This window comes from Tamandua tetradactyla, chromosome 2 (assembly GCF_023851605.1).
Source record: "Tamandua tetradactyla isolate mTamTet1 chromosome 2, mTamTet1.pri, whole genome shotgun sequence".
Lineage (NCBI taxonomy): Eukaryota > Metazoa > Chordata > Mammalia > Pilosa > Myrmecophagidae > Tamandua > Tamandua tetradactyla.
The window spans coordinates 117,695,334-117,715,370 of NC_135328.1; the positions used below are offsets into that span (position 1 = coordinate 117,695,334).

At 38.9% G+C, this 20,037-nt stretch overlaps 1 long non-coding RNA gene and 1 pseudogene across 2 annotated transcripts; both read right to left on the minus strand.

Moving 5' to 3' along the window:
• Window positions 1-265: 265 nt before the first annotated feature.
• LOC143661689 (uncharacterized) lies at window positions 266-8,780 on the minus strand. 2 transcript variants are annotated; one of them, XR_013164776.1, is made up of 5 exons: window positions 8,675-8,780; window positions 6,854-7,058; window positions 6,472-6,525; window positions 6,220-6,325; window positions 266-386 (listed from the first exon to the last, which is right to left on the minus strand). It is a non-coding gene; the product is annotated as an uncharacterized LOC143661689 (long non-coding RNA). The 2 variants fall into 2 exon arrangements; XR_013164778.1 differs by lacking the exon at window positions 8,675-8,780 and adding an exon at window positions 7,621-7,704.
• Window positions 8,781-14,589: 5,809 nt separating this feature from the next.
• On the minus strand, window positions 14,590-14,778 carry LOC143661700 (cytochrome c oxidase subunit 7C, mitochondrial pseudogene; annotated as a pseudogene).
• Between the last annotated feature and the right edge of the window lie 5,259 nt (window positions 14,779-20,037).

A 20,037-nucleotide genomic window follows, 5' to 3' on the forward strand; every position in this document is an offset into this window, starting at 1 on the left:
CACTTTCATTTCTAAAATTACTAAAATTTGAGTCTGCTCTCTTTTTTATGGTTACTGTAGTGAGTTTGTCAATATTGTTGCTGTTTCAAAGAACAAATCTTTGGTATCTGTCTTAGTTTGCTGGGGCTGTTGCACAAAGTACCACAGATGGACCGGCTTAAAACAGCACATTTAGTGTCTTACACTTTTGGAGGCTAGACGTCTAAAATAAATGTGTTATCAGGGCCTTGTCTCCTCTTAAAGCAGAGAATGCATTACATACCTCTCTCTTGGCTTCTAATGGGTGACAATGAAATTCCTTTGCTTGTGGCAGTCTGATTCAATCTCTGACTCCATCACATGGCTGTCTCTCTATTTCACTCTTACTATGTCCAAGTTCACTCTTCCTAAAACAACAGTCATATTATAGTAAAGGCCCATTCAAACACCAGGCTTCATCCTCTTGAAATATCAGATGGTAGCCACATTTTCTATAAGCTCTGGGTTATAAATTGACACCTACTCTTCAATCACAAGGTTGGTGTTGACCTCATGATTTTAGGATGTCCTTAGGGCCAGACAGTTGCATCAGTGGTTCTATCTTTCAGTCATTCTTATTTCATTTTGTTCCATTTCTGGAATAAATTGATCTACAGATTCAATACAGTACCAATCAAAATTCCAGCAAACTACTTTGAAGATTTGGAAAAAGCAAACTGCCAAAATCATGTGGAAGGGAAAGAGACTCTGAATAGCTAAAAGCATCCTAAAAAAGAAGAACGAAATGGGAAGGTTAATACTCCCTGACTTTAAAACCTATTATATAGCCACAGCGGTCAAACAGCATGGTACTGGCACAAAGATAGAAACACTGACCAATGGAATTGACAGTACATAAGTAGACCACCAAGTCTATGGTCAACTGATTTTTGACAAGGCCCCCAAATCCTCTGAACTGGGACAAAATAGTCTTTTGAATAATTGGGCATGGAAGAACTGGATATCAATAGCCAAGAGAATGAAAGAGGACCGCTATCTTATACCCTACACAAAAATTAACTCAAAGTTAATCAAACAACTAAATATAAGAACTAGCATCATAAAACTTCTAGAAGAAAATGTACAGAAACATCTTCAAGACCTAGTAATAGGAGGCAGCTTCCTAAACTTAACACCCAGAGCACAAGCAACAACAACAAAAAACAGATAAATGGAAACTCCTCAATATCAAATGCTTCTGCACCTCAAAAGATTTTGTCAAAAAGGTGAAGAGGCAGCCAACTCAGTGGGAGAAAATATTTGGAAATCACATATTGGACAAAGGTTTGATTTCTTGTATATACAAAGAAAGTATACAACTCAACAACAAAGAACAAACCCAATTATAAAATGGGCTAAAGATATGCATAGGCATTTTTCTGAAGAGCAAATACAGATGGTTCAAAAGCCCATGAAGAGATGCTCATTTTCATCAGCTATAAGGGAAATGCACACCAAGACTACAATGAGCTACCACCTCCCACCTATAAGAATGGCTGCTTTTAAACAAACAGGAAACTATAAATGTTGGAGAGGATGTGGAGAAACTGGCAAACATTTGCATTGCTGGTGGGAATGTATAATGGAAGACTGTTTCACAATTTCTTAGGAAAATAAATATCGAGTTGCCCTATGACCCAGCAATAGCAGTATTTGGTATATACCCAGAAGAGCTGAAAGCAATGACTCAAACAGACATTTGCACACCAATGTTTGTAGCAGCATTATTCACAATCACCAAAAGATGGAAACAAACCAAATGCCCAGCAACAGATGAGTGGATCAACAAAATGTGGTATATACAAACATTGGAATATTATTCAGCAGTAAGACAAAATGACGCCCTGAAGCACACAATAAGATGCATGAGCCTTGAGGACACAATGCTGAGTGAAGTTACCCAGAAACAAAAGGATAGATACTATATGAGTCCACTTTTATGACCAGCATAAAGGTATAATCAGAGGCTTATAATACAGAATACAAGAGGCTTAGAGATACATAGAAGCTAGAGATGGGAATATACCCTCTACCCTCCTATATTCTGGAGCAACTAGAAGGAAAAATATGAGAGGATCGTATGGTAGCCCATGACAAACTCTGGGATATGCCTTGTAACCACTGTTTGAAGAGTGCTTTGAAAACTATTCTTTTTCATTTCTTTGCTTGTGTATCTGCTATACTATACAATAAAAAAAAAGTTAAAAAAAAAAAGAATTTCAGTATCATGGCAAGTCAGCCCCGAATCAAGAAAAAAGCCTTAAAAGTGGTGGGATCTCATGGTACCCTAGCTGGCCTCTCCCTTATTCCCCAACTAGCTTAGTGTGGAGCCACTCAGGTCCCCAGTGCAGATCCCTGGCCCCAGATCCAGAGGGGGCAGAGCAGCCCTCGTGCACACACTGGGAACATGTGTGTCTGGCCGTCTGTCTGGTCATGGCCCAAGGGGCTTATTCTCCCAGAGCTGGCCCCCTACAGAGAGCAGGCAAGTGGCTGCCTGGGGCGAAGGGGCTGCTGACTGCAGGATGAGCAGTGCAGTGGCCAGGGCCACAAGGAAACTATTTCCTAGGGAAGAGAGAACATTCACACCCATGCAGATGGGATTTCTTAGGGCCAAACCTGCATGCCCAGGACAAGACATCCCTGAAGAAAGCACCAGGGAGGGCTTGGCCTGGAGCTATTCTCCAGACTCATTGTATGGAAAAGTGCTGAAGGACAGAACTTGCCCAGGCCTTCTGCACAGACTGGGAAATGTGTTTTCTTTTTCCTTTCTTTCTGTCTTCCTTTCTTTTGTTATTTCCTGGCATTCAAGTAAAGCTCTGTCATAACAGTAGCGGGATACAAGTTTAAGGAATGCATGCCTCAGAATGGAAATTCCAGCAATGATGCATTAAAATATCAAAAATTTCAAGTTTATTCATAGTAGCACAACTCAAAAAGAAACAGGGAGTGACGGCCCAGGTGAAGGAGAAGATTAAAGCACCAGAAACCACCAGTGAGGCTGCTCAGACCTGGGACATTCCAGACAAAGACATTTTAAAAAATGGTCCTAAATATGCCCAAAGAGTTAAAGGAAAACATGGACAAAGAACTACAGGAAATCAAGGAATTGACAGATGAGTACAAAGAGAGTATCGATATTGAGATGGAAATTATGAAAAGGAACCAAAGCTGACCATGAGTCTGTATCTGGCAAAAGTGTCATTCAAAAATGAGGGAGGAATTAAGACATTCCCAGAAAAACAGAAGCTGAGGGACTTCTTCACCATCAGACTCGCCCTACAAGTCATGCCAAAGGGAGTCCTGCAGGTTGAAAGGAAACGACCCTAGACATGAAATCAAAGTCACATGAAGAAATAAAGATCTCCAGTAAATTAATATCATGGGCAAATATAAATACCAGTACTTTTGTATTTTGTATTAGTAACTCCACTTTTTACTTCCTATAGGATCTAAAAGGCACATGCATAAGATACGATAAATCAATGTCCGGGACTCATAATGTGTAACTATGTAACTTGTGATACGAGGTACATAGAATTGGGTGGGTGAAGGGGTTTGGGAGCATAGTTTATGATGGTATTGAAGTTCTTAAATTGGTAGCTAAGCAAATGAGATTGTTAGAAACTTGGTGTGTTAAATTTAAGATTATGGTAACCATGAAGAAACTTAATTATAAGAGAATATGCAAACTCATAGTGACAGAAAGTAGAGCACAGGTTAGCAGGGGTGGGAGTTAGGGCGATAAGGAATTAATGCAAAGTGAGTGCAGGGTTTCATCTGGGGTGAAGGGAAAGTTACAGTAATGGATACTGGTGGAGGCCCTGCAACACTGAATGTGATTACTCCTACTGCATTGTGTACTGGGGGGCTGGGATGGAAAGGTTTACATTGAATACATGAGTCTACAAAAAAAAAAGAAAAGAAAAGCTAAAGAGATAATGGCAATTAAATGTAATACATGAAACCAGATGGAAGCTAAGAATGGAGGTAAAATGGCTCAAAAGGACATTAGTGGGATGTAAGAAAACAGTGGAATATAGATTGTAACCTATGTATCTTAACTTCATAGATTTAAGTTTTTGGAGCTTGATAAAGTACACTTAAGGTGATTACATAAATGAATATGCTTGCTTATAGGAAATGTACATGGAAGTATTATGTGCCAAGGAGTAAAATGTGGCCAACTTGCTCTCAGATGTTCAGAAAAATAGATAGATAGATGGACAGACAGACGGACAGGGCAAAGGAGGCAAAACATTAAAAATGGCAGATCCCGGGGCGGGCCGCGGTGGCTCAGCGGGCAAGAGTGCTTGCCTGCCATGCCGGAGGACCCCGGTTCGATTCCCGGCCCCAGCCCATGTAAAAAACAAACAAACAAACAAAATATAATAAAACAAGAAAATGTTTAAAGATGTTTCCCTTTCTTCCTCCCTTCCTTCCTTCTCTCTGTCTTTCCTTCCCTTCCTCCCTCTAAAAAAAAAAAAAAAAAAAATGGCAGATCTGGGTATCTGGTGGAGGGGGTTTGTTGGTGTTCTCTATATATGGGGTTTGTATTAATTTTGTTGCTGTCCTGTAAGTTTTAAAATATTATTTATTGCCAAATAAATAACTTATTTTTGCCAAATTATTTACTGCCAAATAAAAAGTTAAAAAATATATATATACAACATTATTCTGTTGATGTAAAAAAAAAGCTCTTGATGATTCTTCCCTATTTTGAAATCTTTACCTTCACTGAAAATTTTTAAAAAGTGTTATAAAACTTGGTTATTTTAAATTATAATTATATAATATCTTTTCACTGTCTGAAATTTCAAGTAGGACTATTCTGATACTACTAATCCTGAGATTTATGCCTTTATACTTTTCGTTGAGGTATTGCTAAAAATTATTCTATGAAAACCTAATGTTTTTGGTTTGGAAATATAGTACTTTAATAGAAGTCAACAGAGTTTAAAAGATTTTGATATACCCTCTCTAATAATTTATAAGCATGTATTTTGCTTAGAATTCATCTGTTTTCTTTACAAGTCTATAACTTTATTTTGGCAATGACTAGTGAGATTTAATTAGTGTGAAAACTCGCAATTTATATCTAAAGTGCTAAATGATATGCAGAACTTACAAATATTGAGTCTCCATAATAGCACATGAAAATAGTATACCAAAAAGTAAGTAAGGTTGGCAATCTGTCCTGTTATGGGTAGATAGATAGACAGACAGACAGACAGATAGATAGATAGAAAGAAAAGAGAAAAGAAAAGAGAGAGAGAGAGAGAAATAGAGAGAGAATGCAAACACTGTGTTTACGCCAGCTCATCATCAGTTTAGACTGCCTTCTTTAACAACATCTGCCAAGAGGCCATGCCAACTTCATCTCATGAATAGGCCCCAGACATACTTCCTTCCTCCATCTCCACTGCAGGCCCTGGGATTTCTTTCTAGCCTATAACTACAACCCAACTCACTGGCTTGCGTTTCACCTGCTCCAATTCCTCCTCCACAGAGTGTATGTAACTCTATCTCTTTTCCACATCAAACTTGTCTGTCTCCCACACAGCCTTCAGAATAAACTCAAACCTCTTGGTCTGTCACACCAGACCTGACATCAGTTGGACACAACCTCTCTGTCAGTTCACACCAACCTCCCAACTGGCTCCCAGACTCCAGTCAGAGATACCACCTGCCATGAGTCCCGTCTTTTCATGCCTCATATGCTACTTTCTGTCACGCTTCCCCACCCTTGTCTTCACTCAGCTAAATCCTTTTGGGGACAGCTTAGACTTTACCTCCTCTGTAAAGCCTTCCCAGACCTTCCTCTCACCTTTCTGGCACAGTTGGTATTTTATATATATGCATAATATATATGTATATATTTATATATAATTGTGTATTCATCCCCATGATCATTTTTAGAACTTTTGCATCACTCCAGAAAAAAAAATAAAAAGAAAAAACCCATACATCCTAAACCCCTAACCCCTCCCTCTCACTGACCACAATGGGGTACTAAACTTCACTATGGCCTTCTGTGTCATTACACCCAGGAAATGGAATCTTTTAAGAGTCTGGTGTATCTGTCTACACCACTTATTGGAATCACAAAAAGAAGCCTGATTTATGAATTTGCTTCCCTATGAGTATAACATGCAAACATGAAAACATACCATCAGCTTTTCTACATAACATGTCATGTCTTACCTGAGGAGGCAATTTCTTCACCTGTTTTCATTCCCAATCTTTTATTATTTCCTCTCTCAGGATCAACATAGATTTCTTGAGAATATCCAGTCAGTTTGCAGACAGGCTAAAGAACGAAAACAGCTGGGATTTTTAACAGGAACAAATAAGAGAAAAGTAACAACATCTAATGCAATTTGGGCAAATTTTACCTACACCTAGTGTCTCAAATAAGATTTTTATCTCTGGAACAGATTTAATGTTAATATTTACCTCAATATAATGGCAGGATGACTGTCCAATCACTATAAGGGTGACATTTCCTTCCTTCAAAGAAAAAAAAAGGACAGACATGGATGATTAGAGATTATATACATTTAAAAACTAAAAAATAGAAAAGAAATTATGTTTTATACAACTTCCCTCAACCCAAGTTTTTTATTCCATTCTAATGCCACCTATAGGCTTTTAAAGCAGCAAAATTGCATGAGCCAGAGCAAAGAATTATATGCTAAAATGTTCAATTAATTTAGATAATTCTTTTGCCAAGAATTTCAAAATGATATAGATAATAATTCTCTTCACTTTCCCCAAAGGTATACATAAAAAAGGATAAAAGCTATTAAAGCAGGGTTATTTAATCAGACAATTTTACCTTCTTTTACATTCCAGTTGACATCTTCTGTTGGACACAGATCTTAGAAATGCTGCCCAGTCCCTTCACACAAAGCTCAACTGGATGAACTCACTGCCCTCACCCCTGTGTGGGACATGACTCCCTGGGGTGTAAATCTCCCTGGCAATGTGGAACAGGACTCCCCGGGAAGAGCCAGGAAACGGCATGATTGGACTGAGAAAGCCTTTTTGACCAAAAGGGGGAAGAGAGAAATGAGATAAAATAATGTTTCGGTGGTTGAGAGATTTTAAACAGAGCAGAGAGGTTATTCTGAAGTTTATTCTTATGCATTACATATATCCCTTTCTGGTTTATCGTGTATCGGAGTGGCTGGAGGGAAGTACCTGAAACTGTTGAGCTGGTTTCAGTAGCCTTGATTCTTCAAGATGACTGTATAAACATATAACATTTACAATGTGACTGTGTGATTGTGAAAAACTTGTGTTTGTTGCTCCTCTTAGCCAGGGTATGGACAGATGAGTAAAAAAATATGGATAAAACACTAAATAATTGGGGGACAGAGGGTAAAATTAATTAGGTAGATGGAAATACTAGTGGTCAATGACAGGGAGGGTTAAGGGGTCTGGGATGTACAAGTTTTTTCTTTGTATTTTTCTACAGTGATAGAAATGTTCTACACAACCATGGGATGGTGTTTTGTGCCACTGACTGTTTACTTTGGAATGGACTGCATGTGCATGAAAATATCTCAATAAAAATATTAAAACAAAAACAAAAAAACTCACCTGGAGATAAACTTATATATGTGCCTGAAGGAAACTATAGATACCTGGCTGTCATGAGGACGAGGCATGCACATCTATTTACAACTGCACATTTTCACCTTTAAGATAAAAAAATATTTACTACAGTGAACAAATATTTGTAGCATAACAAAAGAAGCAAAATTTAAAAAAAAAGAAGCAAAAGGAAGAGTACATCAGCAATTTCCAAAATTTATGTTTTTGATCCTTATTTTTTGACATTTGAAAACACACTGTTAAGATGAAAATGACTACCATGGTTAGTAGATTTATAAGCAGGCAGCCTTGATAAACTCAGACAGAAGTCCATTGCTAAGCTGTCTGTCCTCTTTTATGGAGGTGCTGGAGAGGTGAAAGGGGGTGAGGAGCTAAAACTCGGGCTCTCTGGGTGTCTGTGCACTCCACACACACCTACTGCCCTTCTTATAAACCACAGGTACTTTCAGAAGGTCCCCTTGAAATGGGCATGAGACCCTACACTCTCAGAAAACTTACTTGTAAAAAAACCCTGGCGATTTTGGCCAGATTTTCTACATATTCCTTGCAGATATTAAACTGAAAATGCTGAAATTACAACAGGGCAAAGAGGGTAAGTTAGCAACATAACATCCTCCAGGATCAGAAGGGACCCAGTATTTCTTCATGCTTGATGCTAATAGCCAAGACAGGGTGGGGAATGGAGGGGTGAGTGCCCGAGGCTCCCGATTTGCATTAAAATCCGGTTGCACCCAATCCAGGCTGAGCCACTCCTCTGCCTGACAAAAGGGCCTCGGCTCTGGGGGCTGGTTCCCATTCCTGTTAAAGGAAACGGGAGGAGCAGTTCCCATCCCCCAAGCCTCTAGTGGGTGGGAAAGGCCCGGCCCGGCCCGGCGGACCCTCCCTCACAGGCTCCAAACTCTCCGAGGGCCCCGACGCGCACCCCGGGCGGGGGAGACACCCTGCGCCTGCCACCCCGCAGCGCTCTCCCCGCCGCCCGCACTCACCGCACGGAGACCACGACGGCCCGGCGCTCCCGGAACAGCGCACCCAACAGAACCTGCTTCCCGGAGGCGTCCAGCACCGGAAGTTCGCCCACTGCGGACCCAGGGGCTGCCCGCGCTCAGGGTCGCTCGGCGCCGGGGTTGTGTGACCTCTGACCTGCCGCGTGACCTGCGGCGCGAGGCGGGGTGGGTCGCGGGGTCCTGGCGGGGCTTAAGGGGCGGGACGGGTCCGGGGGGCGGGGCGCGCGGGAGGAGCGGCTCCTGGGTGCTCGGGGGTCGGCGCAAAGCCCGGAACGGGACCCCGGGGGCGGGGCGCAGGTGTGTGAGCAGAGCTGGAGCCGGGCGGGGTGCAGGGCGCGCCGGGGTCTTGCCAGGAGGTTCGCAGGGCGCAGAGCGGCGGGGGCGGAACGAGGTCCAGGCGGGCTGGGCACTGGGGGCCGGGCGGGGCGCACCCGGGTCGCGTTCCCGGGCCGTGTTGAGGTGCGGGTGCCGCGGTCCTCAGTGCTTCAGGAAACTGCAGACCACGGGGGATTTTCTTCTTCGGGATTCAGGTTAGGAGGAGCGAGAGGTCTTGGATGAGAAAAGAAAATTTTAAGGAGAAAGCAGCGCTGTACTCCAAAGCCGTCTTGACCTAGGATAGTTCTTACCAATCTACTCAGGAGAACTGGAGTTGCCCAGGATATTAAAAGGAATTTTTTTCTTTTAAAAAATGTTTAGAAGAAATAAACAATCACGTCTGTCAACCAATAGGATTATTGTTTTCTTTTCATTCCATTATTAACCCAACCCCTCCTCAGCTCTGGTACTACTCCTTTTTTGAGGTATCAATTACACATAATGTAACGTACAGCCCTAAAGTGCAGAGTTCCGTTCATTTTTCCAACATTATATAATAAACATTTTCAAACATACTGAAAAGCTGGAAGAATGTAACAGTGAACACGGTATACCCACCACCTAGAGTCTACCCCTAATGTTTTGCTCCACTTTATCACGCATCTATGCACAGTTAGCTGAGTTTTACCTGATTATCATCCCTGCCATTCACACCCCTATCAAAATACTGGAACTATTTCATCACTCGAGAAAATCCCCTCAACTTCACTATTTTTAACAGTGGGAATAATAACTCTATTTTAGAATTGTACTGGGAATGATTTCAAGAGTCCATGTGATTTCCAGAGTGTTTCTAGCTAAAGCTGTTGATGAGACCCTGATGTGAGGTAACCCAGCAGTGTGTCAGGTGCGAGTCCATGAAATGGTAGATTGGCAGGGATGAGGAACATGGAGTGAGAGAGCTGACATCAGCTTTGTAGAGGAAGTCCCACCATGTCTCAGGTGTACCTACCAGGTGGTCCTTTTTTAAATACGTTTACTTTTTAAAAAAGCAATACAGTTCCGATATACCACTCTATAGTAACACCTTGCATTAGTGTGGCACATTTATGATTCATGAGAGAACATTGTTATAATTGTTCTATTAACTATAATCCATCCTTTACAATACAGTTCACCGTGTTGGACAACTGCATGTTTTTTTGTTTTTTTTTTTATTCTAGTAACATATACACGACCTAAAATTTCTATTTTGTACCACATTCACAAGTATACTACAGTGCTGTTAACTGCATCCACAATATTGTGCCACCATCATACCAGGCAGTCTTTTAAGCAGGCTTCCTGTTCCACCTCAATTTCTTCTAGGGCAGGAAGAGGGAAATTGAGGAATTTCTGCAGCCTGCATGAGACCCAACCAGCTTTAGACTTGAAATGGGGTCTCTCACGGGTGGTGACCTGTGTGCAATACTTGCAGGGAAGGAGCAGATAACATGCAGGGTTTTTGTCTTCATAAGTGCACTCACTTATCTGTGTGGGTTTGGAATTCAGGAAGTTCACTCCTCTCTATGGCGTGTGTCTTGCTGAAGCCCTTCATGGCATTAGCCTATGTCAAGGGCAGAGCATTGCTCAGGAGGATGTGACTCATATGACTTAGCCACAAGGTGTAGGAGAAGCTGGTCTTGAATACTCTGGGTTTCCACGGTGTGACAACTGAGGGCTTCTACTTTATTGAACACATTTAAATGATACCCAGTTTGAGGTCCTGAAGTGGACATAGAAATATAGAACTCTTCCCTTCCTCCTCCACTCTGAAAGGAGGATACAGGAAAGGCTTTAATTTCCACCTCTATAAATTGTGATACTTTGTTTGAGTAGATGACCCTTAGGATTCTCCGGCTAAGATAAATATCTTTGGTCCTGGTTTTTCCATCAATGACCTGCCGTGCTCTGAGCACCTTGGAAATGCTTTCTACTCCCTGGGGGTTTTCTAATGAGACAGGACCAACAGAATATATCTGCAAATAGTATGAGGTTTTAAAAAGTGCCTCATGTCACTGCAGAGGTACAATTCCAAATTACATAGGGAAGGCTGTAATCTGGTACTCTGTAGGTCTTCAATGAATTTACCTGAAGGCTGAAGTGGAGATGAAAGTTCTCTCTTCTGACTGCTGAGTTCATCACTTCTCCCTTAAAAGCAACCAACTGATTGGATTAAATGTTCCTCATTGTGGAAGACACTCCCCTTAGTTGACTTCAGATACAAAGGGGGATAGATGCAATCAACTCACTGGTGATTCAAGTCTATGAAATGTCCATACAGCAACAGTCAGGCAAGTACTTGCTTGGCCAGACAACTGGGCACCATCACCTGTCCAGGTTAACACATATACTAACCATCCCCAGGCCTCTTCCCTGGTTTCTGATGGGTGATTGGATTCCATGGTTTCCTTGGCTCCTGGAAGCAGAAATCCAAGTCTAGGTCTATGCCATGGGCATCTCTCCCTGCCTCTCTCTTACTGGCTGTTTGGGTTTGCTCATGCTGCTGGATTGCAATATACCAGAAATGGAATCACTTTTATAGAGGGAATGTATTAAGTTATACATTTATAGGTCTAAGGCCATGAAAATGTCCAATTTAAGGCATAGATACCTTGACTTTGAAGAAAGGATGCTGACATCTGGAGAAACTCTTTCAGTTGGGAAGGCACATAGGTGGCATCTGCTACTCCTTCCCAGTTTGTTGCTTTCAGGCTCAGATTCCAGTGGCTTTCTCCATAAGTGCCTGTGGGACCTTACTTAGCTTCTCTGGGACAAACTCTGGATTTCATCTCTTAGCTTAACGTCTTCAAATGTCCATCTGGTTGCATCTCTCTGCTCACTGTGTCAGATCTTTTAAAGATACCAGTAAGCTAATTAAGACCTACCTTGAATGGGTGTAGTCACATCTCAATGGAAATAATGTACTCAAAAGATCCCACCACAATTGGGTAGGTCATACCTCTATGAAAACCATTGAAGCAAAAGGTCCCACCCTACAGTAGGACTGCCCCCATATGACTGGATCATGAGAACATGGTTTTTCTGCGGTACATGGAAACCTTCAAACCAGCACACTAGCTCTATTTAAGGTTTCTCTGCTCATAAGGACACCAGCAGTTTTCATTTGCAAAACCTGCTGGAATGCAACATACCAAAAATGGAATGGCTTTTATAAAGGGAATTTACTTTGTTACAAGTTAACAATTCTAAGGTCAGAAAAATACCTAACTCAGGCATACAGGAAAGGATACCTTGACTCAAGAAATACTGATATCTGTTACATGGGAAGACACATGGATGGTGTCTGCTGGTCCTTGTTCCTGGTTCTGTTGCTTCCAGCTTCTGATGCCAGTGGTTTACTCTCTAAGCATATGTGGGCCTTCACTTAGCTTCTCCCAGACACAACTCTGGATTCTGGCTTGCTCAGCATCGAATGGGAAGGAACATGTCAATATCTTCTGGATATATGGTAGGTGGTTATATCTCAAGGATATCTACAAATACAAAATACATAAAACAAATAGAAAGATTCAAATCCAAGAGAAAATGTGGAGAGAGTCATCTTTATTCAATGTTGAGAGGATAGCAGAAGGGTGGAGTCTCTCTGGAGTGTAATTGCATTTGTTTCTTAAAGGCTGCCAGAGTGTGAGATACCAGAAATGGAAAGATTTTTTAAAAAAGAATTTAATAAGTTCCAAATTTACTGTTCTAAGCCTATAAAATGTCCACACTAAGTCATCCAGGGAAGATAATCTTAATTCAAGGAAGGCCAATGGATCTGAAACACCTGTCAGATGGGAAGTCACTATGTCTAGGAGAAGTCATGTAGGTGGCATCTGCTGGTCCCTTACTCCTGGGCTCCCATTTTCCAGTCTCTCATCCTGTGGGGGCTCCTCACTTCACTTCTCAGGGCCTGCCTTTTGTCTCTTGGCTCCCTGTGGTTCTCTCCAGGTGCTGGTTTGTTTTAATATCTCATGGCCATGTTTGAGGGGCTCCAAGCTTCTCCAAACATCTGTGTCTCGGTTCTCCAAGTATTGGCATCTGTGTCAGCTCTGCTTTGAAGTTTCTATTGGCTCTCGCTCTGTTGTCTCTGAAGTTTCTCTCCAAAATCTTCTTCTTTTAAAGGATTCCAATAAACTAATCAAGACCCACCTGGAATTGGTGGAGCTGCAGCTCTATAGAGTTTATCTAATCAAAGTTTTGACCTACAATGATGAATTAGGGTTAAAGAAGTGGCTGCCTCTACAAAGATTGAATCAGGATTAAAGCATGGCTTTTCTGGGGTACATAAGACTTAAAAAAAACATAATAAAGTAGCATATTCACAGGATAACTACAGGGTCATGATATGATTAGGTATTCCTGTTACCAGGAGTATATTTGGAAGAACTAAAGTAGGAACTCTAATAGACATTTGTACACTGATGTTTATGGTAGCATTATTCATGATAGTAAAAGGATGGAGGTGATTGAAGGGTACAAATGGAAGAATGGAGTGGCAAACTGTGGTGTACACACACGATGGAATATTGTGCAGCTGTAGAGAGAAGTGAAGCCATGAGGCATGCAACGATGTGAATGAACCTTATGGACATTATTTTAAGCAAAATAAACCAGTAACAAAAGGATAAATATTGCATGGTCTCTTTTAGAAAATACATATAAGAAAATTAGGGCAGTAAGTTATTCTTGAGTGTTAAGTGTTATTTCTAGATTCAGAGATGCTGTGCTCTATGTGTGCACCCTGGCATCTCCATGGACCTTTGGATACCTAGTGATGCCTAAGACTCAGGGTTAGAGTAAATGTGAAACTCAGCATTACTCCATACAGTAATTGTCAAAGCAGCTGATAAAGAGATCAGACTTCAATTAGAGATATGAGTGAAGTTGAATTTTCTCTTCAAAAAAATTTCCCTTCCATTTGATTTTCAGCCATCTGTACTTGCTCTTCAGAAAAATGCCTATTCATATCTTTAGCCCATCTTATAATTGGCCCTGCTCTGTGGTTTTATTGCATTTTTTAAAATGAAAAAAAATTACTTTTATCATTATTATCTTTCCAGACTTTGCCCAAGATACTGAGTCATATTATGCCAGCATTTTGCATGAGCAGCTGTAGTTTCATAGCAGAAAAATCTAGAGTCAACAGCCCATGTTGTAGTATGGAGAGAAATAGGAGTACAGAGAAGCTATACCATGGAGAGTACTCTGTGTGGCTGTGATCAAGGAAAGTATAAGGTAAACCATCTCAGAACTTCTACCTACAAAAAATATTTGAAGACTTTCCTACCATAAGTACTAAAAGCATTTTCAAGTATTTAATAAATGATAGGTTTGTAATACTGAGTTATATGTACTTTGCAATAATGAATTTAATCATCTGAATGCAAATAGTTTGCCTAAACTCCTTACAAAATTCTTAATTATTTGAGTCTTTTTAAGGTCATAATTTTTCTTTTGGTTCATGTAGTAAGTTTATTTATAAACATATCCATCATGCTATGTGTTTAACAGAGTTTAAGCCCTATTTCAGGATTGTGCCTTTTAAAATGCTCCTCTTCATAGCTGTTTCATGAATAAAACTAAAATATCCTTATTTCTTAAGCAATTGGCTTCTTACTATAAAGAAAGGTCCAGCAAATCCAGATCCAAAGTACCAAGTCATCATAACTAGTAACCGCCACTTGTTTTCTACTGAAAATGGCAAATTCTTCCCAGACCCCTCCTTCATGGCTCCTGTGGACACAGAGGTCGTGAGCCTCTGGATGCTCTGCCCCAACATGGCCCTGGTGGGGACGTGCAGAAAGCTCAGAGACTGAAGGCAGGAGAAATGGTGACACCAATGCAGTACACTTTCCTAACCTTGTCTCTGCAGTCATCATTTTGGGAATGCACATTCCAGTACATAAATTTAAATACTGATTAGTAATTTACAAAGAACTGTACAAGAAGTACATTGTTAAAAATTTTCTGTTATTAATATATTAGATGTAGGTATATACATTTGTGCTTTTAAAAATAAACACATCATATTTCCTCCTAAAGCACCTAGTTTGTTAAATTTAGAATACTGTGTTTGATTTTTAAATGTATATCCCTTTAAATTTTTTCTTCACTGAGACTTTTTTTAAAGGGGATATTGTATTGTTTATTTATTACATGTGATAATGGATGACACAAAAGGTTCATTTCCCATCTATAACTTTAACTGGTACCGTTATTCAGTTTAGATATATTGCATAGGGTATGCCAACAATCATTTTTATAACCAAATGAAATTCTGTAAGTTTGATTGGGTGACCCTTTTTACTGATGAACTCCAGGTCATAGCACAGTAACTGTCAATTCAACTACACCAAGGTTTCTGAAGACAAAAAGGCTTCTCCGCACATGAGCAGTCTTCTAAGATCATAAATGAATTTTGAATAGAGCCTGACATCACCCTGAAGGAAGTCTAACTTCACACTGTTGGGGCAGTTTATCAAGATGGCTTCAGAGTAGACTAACTTTATACAGCACATTTTAAAAACGACATATTTATTCAGCATCATGATCACACTATTACATTTAGCAACCAACAGCATGGATGCAAAAAAAGAAAAAAAACTACATTAAAACCCTTTGTTGAAATACTTTACACTTTCCACAGAAAAGAAACTAAAATAGCCTTTTATACAATTAGTCACAAATACAGCCCTTGTGGGGTTTTTTTTACCCATACAAATGAATATTTTCTAAAACATGTTTTCTTCATAGCCACCACTGTGCTTGGCTGAGTTCACAATCTGTTGTAACCTGTGGCTTCCCTGTCACTTCTCTGGCTTTTCTTTCCTGCTAAGCTTTGTTTCCTGGAAATAGTTAAAACCTTCTGCCACTGCTGTAGCTACTGCTGCTGCTGGAACAACCATAGCCACCTTGGTTTTGTGGTTTCACAAAGTATTCACCTCCACTGCCATAAGGACCAGAACTTCTGCCTCCAAAGTTTCCTCTCTTCATGGGTCCAAAATTTGAAGACTGATTGTTGTAATTGCCCAGATCATTGTAGCTCCTGCCATGTCCAAAATTGCTTCCATCATTACTAAACCCATGATAGCCATTCCCACTGCCACCATATCCACCACCACCTTGGCTGCCACCAAAGCCACCACGACCACTGAAGTTTCTTCCATGACCACAGTTGTCATTCCCACCAGAACCACCTCCACATCCACCACTGAAGTTTCCAGAACCATTTGACCTCCTTGGATGGATGAAGCATTGGCCATCTCTTTCTTAGACAGGCCTTTCCTTACTTCACAGTTGTGGCCATTCTAATTATGGTGTTTCTTAATTAAAGTCTTATCCACAGAGTTATGATTCTTGAAGGTTACAAAAGCAAAGTCTCTCTTCTTGCCACTGCATCAGTTAGTCATAATTTCAATGATTTCAATTTTCCCACAATGCTCAAAATAATCTCTTAGGTGATGCTCTGAAGTGTCATCTTTAAAGCCACCAACAAAGATCTTTTTCACAGTTAAGTGGCTTTTGTTTCTTCCCAGAGTGTTTGTGAAAATAGTTTGCATTCTAGTGAATGAGAACAGACATTTTAGAAATAGTCTTTGAGGACATTTTGTTTCCTTTGTGAACTAAAATAATTGTATATTGTTAAGATATTGTACTTGTTGAGACCTAGTTCCATACAAAATACCAAACTTTTAATTTTTTAAATATTGTTATGTTTCTTTTATATAATTTTAATGAAATGCAACCAAAAGATGGCAAATTTTCTAGTTACATCTGTAATACTGCTTTATTCCTAGGGTTTACAGATTGTACTCAAGAATTGGAAGAGATGGGAGCAAAATTTTGTGTTGGTTTATTATGCTTGGAAAGATTGACATCCCCATTGGAATATGATCTGCCTTCCAGCCTTCTTGAGTTTGAAAATGACTTAATTGAATCGAGCTGCAAAGTAACTAGGTGGGATAAATTTGTATTCTTCTATTGTTAAGTTATAGCTTACTATTAAACTCAATTAAATTAATTAGGGTTAAGACACAGATTTTGACATCCAAGAGCATTTTTAAAATTAATTAATTTACACATCTAATATTATTTGTTTCAAATTGTAAAAATCTTGCTTCTTTTCATTTTGATTTTTGAATGAAATTTTAGTGAAATATCTTCATATTTTGAGTGCTATTTTTAGTAATCTTAATTCCTATTACATGTAAAGAATAATGATTTACTTTTAACTCAGCCATAAGCAATGTGAATTACTATAGTACTTGTATCAGCTATCTAGGTTAAGAGGGTTTAGAATCAGGAATTGTGTTTCAAAAAAATTTTTATTTTGTTGATAGCTACACACATTAAATGGCTAATCAGTAAACTCTGGTTACATATATTTAAAAGACCTACTTATAGTTAAATTTGATTATTTAACTACACCTGCCAAATATATTCTTCTAAATAGGTAGTCTTTTTCTTCTAAAATTCAGTATACATAAAATTTAATTAATTATGAGTTCAGAGAGAATTCAGTATCATGATTCATAATCATGATCATAAACCATTTTGTAGTTTAATGTATAAGGACAAGAATAGTCTCATTCTATAGAACTTTTATGCTTTTTGTTGTTCAGTATTGACTAGTCATGAGAGTTGTTAATTTATTGCCATCCACTGTTACGTATATCAGTGTAGGAGTTAAATGCCATAAAACATTAATTGGAATTCTATTCTTTATAAATACAAAATTTTAACAAGTGATCACTGTATTCTCTACCCTTGTGTCTGTAAGCAATAATGGAAATGAATATCAAGATTGCCAGTTGTTCTTGCTGATATTAAAGAAGACTGCTTTCAAATTTTAATTCATGTATTCTTAAACTAGGGTCCACAAAAATTTTCTTTCCATCCCTAAGAGATCCAAGGACTCAGGGTATCCATGAATTTGAATGGAATAAAAATTGCATCTTTATTTTCACTAACCTCTAATTGAAATATAAAACATAGGCAATAAACCTCAATAGTATTAACAGTATCTGTGACTTTATCACCAATAGCAATCCCAGATATTTTCCTGTCACATTACAGTTGGTTTAGGTATCCTAAAATATTATTTCTGCTTATTAGTACTTCATATTTATAATTATTTGACCTTTGGGATCTGTTCTGTAACTGCTTGTTGAAGTGTGATTCAAATATCATTGATTTTTTTTCTTTCCTTTGTATATATTTAACATTTTAAAATAAAAAACATTTAAAGAAAATAAATGAATGTTGCCTAGAGAACTGGATATCCATACGCAAAAGAAAGAGGGTCCATATCTCACACCCTATACAAAAATTAACTCAAAATGCATGAAACACCTAAACATTAGGTCTAAGACCACAAAACTGTTAGAAAAAAATGTAGGGAAATATCTTATAAATCATATACTAGGAGGTGGTTTTCTAGACTTTACATCCAAAACAAGAGCATTGAAGAAAGAAGGAAAGAAATGGGAACACTTCAAAATTAAATACTTTTGCACATCAAAGAATTTCATCAAGAAAGTAAAGAGACAGCCTACACAATGGAAAAAAATATTCAGAAATGATATATCAGATAAAGGTCTAGTATCCAGAATTTATAAAGAGATTGCTCAACTCAGCAACAAAAAGACACACAACCCAATCACAAAATGTGCAAAAGACTTGAACAGACACTTCTCAGAAGAAGAAATACAAATGGCCAAAAGGCACATAAAGAGATGCTCAACTTCCCTGGCTATTAGGGAAATGCAAATCAAAATCACAATGAGATATCATCTCACACCCACCAGAATGGCCATTATCAATAAAACAGAAAATGACAAATGCTGGAGAGGATGTGGAGAAAGAGGCACACTTATCCAATGTTGGTGGGAATGTCAAATGGTATAACCACTGTGGAAGGCAGTTTGGCAGTTCCTCAAAAAGCTAAATATAGAATTCCCATATGAGCTGGCAATACCAGTGCCAGGTATCTACTCAGATGATATGCAGGCAAGGACACAAACAGGCATTTGCACACCAATGATTATAGCAGCATTACTTACAATTGCAATGAGATGGAAACACCCAAAATGTCCATCCACAGATGAGTGGCTAAACAAACTGTGGTGTATACATACAATGGAATATTATGCAGCCGTAAGACAGAATAAATTGAGGACATTATGCTGAGTATGATTAGCCAGAAACAAAAAGACAAATATTGTATGGTCTCACTGATATGAACTGACATCAGTGAATAAACTTGGAGAATTTCATTGGTAACACAAGCCATCAGGAGGCAAAAATGGGGTAAGATATTGGTAATAGGAGCTGAAGGGATAGAGATTGTGCAACAGGACAGAATGTAAAAACCCAGAAATGGACAGCACAATACTACCTAACTATAATACAATTGTGTTAAAACATTGAATGAAGCTGAATGTGAGAATGATAGAGGGAGGAGGACTGGGAGCACAAATGAAATCAGAAAGAAAGATAGATGATAAAGACTGAGATGTTATAATCTAGGAATGCCTAGAGTGTATAATGATAGTGACTAAATGTACAAACATAAAAAATGTTTTTGCATGAGGAAGAACAAAGGAATGTCATTACTTCAGGGTGCTGAAGATAGATGGTAATTAATATTTTAGAATTTTACCTTATGTGTGAGACTAAATCAAAAATGCTTATTTGATACAAAAACAATAATAATTTAAAAAGTGCAATGGGTTCCAGATATTTCTTATGAAAAGAAAAATAAATTCAAGCCCGGGTAGCATGGTATTTTGGGGTTAAAATTAACCTCAATTTTGTTGAATTATGTTTCTAAAGATAGATCTTTTTCACTTCACAAATGCATTCTATGAGCACTACAGATACTTTATCTATGAAACAAAAAGCAGAAACTAAAAGTAACCCACAATCCCATCATTGAATACATCTACTATTAATATTTAGTTTCTTATTTTTCAATATATTTTGATTAATAAATAAGATAAATTTACATGTGGACATAGTATTTACTACACATGTCATT